Source organism: Symsagittifera roscoffensis, chromosome 5 (genome assembly GCF_963678635.1).
Source record: "Symsagittifera roscoffensis chromosome 5, txSymRosc1.1, whole genome shotgun sequence".
Lineage (NCBI taxonomy): Eukaryota > Metazoa > Xenacoelomorpha > Acoela > Convolutidae > Symsagittifera > Symsagittifera roscoffensis.
In genome coordinates, this window is record NC_087066.1 from 53,731,562 (window position 1) to 53,735,973 (window position 4,412).

Below are 4,412 nucleotides of genomic sequence, written 5' to 3' on the forward strand. Positions count from 1 at the left end.
GATCTCCCCGTCTAATCTGCCCCAAATAAGAATTGCACTTTGTTGTCCAGGTTTTAGGCTAATTCTATCTCTATTACAAATGCAATTCGGTTTTTGTTCCAAGTATATCACAGCGTTCGCCAAAAAACACCCTAAAAAACTCCAAAAGCCAAAATCCTAAATCTATCCCCTGAATGCAAATGATCATTGACGATGAAGTCAAATAGCAAACCCAAACTTGACTGCGAACCCAAACGCGACCATCTCGTCAGGAAGTCATAGCTACAACAAGTAAATAACTGGATGAACAACTCAATAACCTACAATTACAAATGAAGGTTCTCACTGAAAAAAGAAAACAATCACCGAATTACAAACCGATATTAAAACAATGAAACAAAATCTGGCAGCTTCCGAGTCCGAGCTGAGGTGGGAATTGTAGATCCAGGACGATTTGTCAACTCGCAAAATGCAACAAAAGCAGAACTCGGCAACCGTATACGTGGTTTTACCGAAAGAAAAGAAAAAAATGATATTGAACGAGTGCTACAAGGTTAGGGAACATTTTACAGAATTTTTGCATTCCTTTAAGTTGACGACCGAAAGCTAACTAAGGCCACTTGGATTAGAAATTTCAATCACAATAAATGGTGCCGAAGTTGCGGTCCATGCTGCTCGCTCCTTCTTCGAGTTAGCTTCAGACGATGACGTTTTCCTCAAGTTGGATTTCAGCAATGCTTTCAACACCATGCGTCGTGACAGTATTGCTTTTGCTTTCGAAGAGTTTTGCCCTGAGCTTTTGCCTTTTTTCAACATGTGCTACGAGCGGGAGAGTTTCCTTGTTTATGGTGACCACACTTTGCTATCGAGAGAAGGTTTCCAACAGGGGGACCCAATTGCGTCTTTTGGTTTCTGTCTCGGAGTGCATCGCTGTCTCACTGCAATTTCATCCAAGTTCAAGGTCGGTTACATGGACGACATCAGCGCTGGAGACAAGTGGCAGATAGTTTTGCGTGACCTCGCCAAGTTCATTGACAGTGCCAAAGGTCTCGGGTTAAACCTCAATAACACCAAATGTGAAATCACTGTCTTCACTCAAGACCAGCAAAAGAGCGATATGATTTTACGTGAATTCAGACGTGTCTGTCCTGGTATCAGCAGCGTGAGCACCGAAGACGCTGAACTGCTAGGAAGCCCTCTGGGCCATGCAGCTTTACAGCATGCATTGGAAGAGAAGAGAGAGAAAATCGAAAACCTCTGCAAGAATCTTCCGTTACTGCCTTCACACGTCGCGTTTTTCCTGCTCCGACATTGTTTTGCCATGCCTAAGCTCATGTATTTGTTCCGCACTGCTCCTACTTTTGTTTTTATGAACTCTGTTGAAAAAATCACCTCTTATATCCGTGGAGCTGTTCAAACTGTCAGTAACATTCTGATTACCAACAGAGAATGGGATCAGCTCACATTGCCTATCAAACTCGGTGGTCTAGGCTTACAGTCACCTTCGGACCTTACTTTGGCTGCCTATATTTCGTCTACACTCGCCACCAGTGAAGACGTCTTCAAAGTCATTGCGTCTCAATACACCAGCAAGTCCTTCAAGAATGCCATTGAACTGTGGTCTGAAACTGTTTCTCCTGATATGCCACTGGAAGACAAGCATAAGTGGCAGAAAAGCTGGTACACTCCTATTGTTTCTCGTAGGCGGTCGTCTCTCCTAGCTAACACCACCTGTGACAGTGACAAAGTTCGTTTACAAGGATGCTCTGTTCCCGGTTCCGGAGACTGGCTTGCTGCTATTCCGTCTGATACGCTCGGTCTCCAGCTGACTGATGACGCTTTCAGAATTGCTACGGGACTTCGCCTTGGTGCCCCCCTTCTTTTTTCATGCAACTGTGCATGTGGCACTAAATGCGACAGCCAAGGCATTCATCCACTTATATGCCCGAAAATCAAAAGTCGTTTCATCAGGCATCAACTTGGTAATGAAGTCATCAGAGACGCGTTGAAATCAGCAGGAGTACACAGCAAACTCGAGCCGACCGGTATGCTGCGTGACGATGGTAAAAGACCAGACGGTGCTACTTTAGTTCCATGGAAAAATGGCGCAGCTTTAGTCTGGGACTTTACCTGTGTAAACCGACAAGCACAGTCAAATCTATCAACAGGCCTCGAAGATGGTCCCACTGTTGCTAACCATGCTGAATTTCGTAAGCGCCAACACTATTCTGGTCTGCCACGCAACTGCATGTTCGAGCCCATCGCCGTGGAACATCTTGGTGGCATCGGAAGCTCGACATACAAAACTCTATCCTCTATTTCCTATAGAATCAAGACGACCACTGGTGAGAAAAGGTCATTCACGTTCCTCAAACAAAGACTCGGCATTGCACTGCAACGCGGTAATGCTGCCTGCTTACTGGAAGCTTTAGAAGTTAACTCAACGGGCTATAAGCCAACTGCTTTTTAACCTTTGCTGTTTTTACAACGATTGTTAAATGTTTTAGCCGTCAATGGAATAATTAGCATTTTTTTTACATGAAAAAAAAAAAAAAAAAAAAAAAAATCACAATAAGGGATTCAAACATTGCTGTTCAGCAGCTTCTCGACACAGAGGAATTTTAACAAATATCTGAAAAGTTCAGGGAACTTCGAGTCTTCATCAGCCCCGAAAAACCATCACCCGATTAAAGTAAGATTCAGAAACCAAATGCTAGAAGTGCAGGAGATTATAAAGAGTTTTCAAAAAAATATATAACAAATTTTGAAATCGAACACGATAACGACCAAGCTAACGCCGGTAAAGATGTCAGTACGAAATGACTACAACCGATGAAAATGTTGACCTTCAACACCAGAAGTATCCTGGACATAAACAGAAGATTGAAAATATCAAATGCAATTTCAGAACACAGTATTGTCTGTCTTTGAGAATATCTGGCGCAGTGAAGATGTAACAGAGTCGTTTTTCCTAGAAAACTATCAAGTTAAGCGAATCAGAAAACAGAAGAACAAAGCACGACGGTGTACTCAATGCCATCAAAATAAAATCAAGCAGGATATACATTTCATTCAAAAATTCAAGTCTGATCATCTTAATCATTCCAATTAAATCCTCAAACTAAAAATGGTTGAGCTGTTTTTATAAACTTTTGTCTGTGAAATTTCGCCGATGAGTATTTAATGTTGCCCAGTATTTTATCTATTATATAAGCAAATGCGGGCTTCAGTATCTTGCGGTGTTTAAAATTTTTAAATGTTTAAATTTTGCATGTTTAACAAAAGAATTTTTTCACATTATAGCTATATTCTATATTGCAATGGTTAAGATTTTTTTTCGATTTTCTAGTATTTATTTCAACAAGTTTGAAATTAGCAACCCAATAGGGGATGATGTCAGGGTTTCCCCAGGTTTTGCAATTTTGGCCTCCAATTATGAATAACCAAATTCTTTTAATTTACGAGATACGACAGTTTTCGAGATTTTTCAAAATAATCTAGAATCCTTAAATTCAAAAAATTTCAAAATTTTTGAAATTCTCAACAGGGTACGCTCTGGGGTTGCATCCTGCCTCCAAATCGCAACTCTTAAATCCTTGTAGTTTTTGAGATATGAAGTTTTTTTTATGATTTTGAAGATCTCTTTCCCGTCGTTGGGTTCTGTGAGGGTACCCTCAGGGGTTGCGAATTTTACCTCTGAATATGACTCCTCAAATCCTTGTTGTTTTCGAGATATGGCGTTTTTCAAAAGTTTTAAAAGAATTTAGACATAAAGAATTTCACGAAATTTGAAGTTATTATATCTATAGTGAGGCTCTGTTAGGTTACTCCCAGGAGTTGCGAATTTACCTCCAACACGACTGCTCAAATTTTTTTAGTTTTCGAGATATGACTTTTTTGTGATTTTTTTTTCAAAAAATCATAGAAAACTTAAATTTAGTTTTTTTCTTCAAAATTTGAAATTCCCAAAATCTTTAGTTCAGGGCTGTCAGAGTAGTCTCAGGGGTTGCAAATCTTACCTCCAAATATGAATGTTCTGTTCTTTGTAGTTTCCCAGACATGGAGTTCAAATGCGACTGCTCAATTGCTTTTAGTTTCCGAGATGTGACGTTACTTAATTAATTTTAAAATTTTTGAAGAACTGCATAGAATTTTATGGTTTTTCAAAATTGGAACTTGAAAACTTAAACAAAAAAGTGGGCACAGTCAGAGTATACTCCAAACACTCAAAAGGTAGATCTTATTTCCAATGTATGCGGTTTTTTATGAGTTGTTAAAAATTCGAAGCACCAGATGTGCGTTACACGCTAGTTACATGTGCGTTACACGCTGTAAGACAATGTTCAGATTTCGAGAGAAGAGTTGTTTTTCACAATTTTTTTATGTTTAATCTTATCACTACTTGGTTGTTCATAATCTATATTGATAATTTA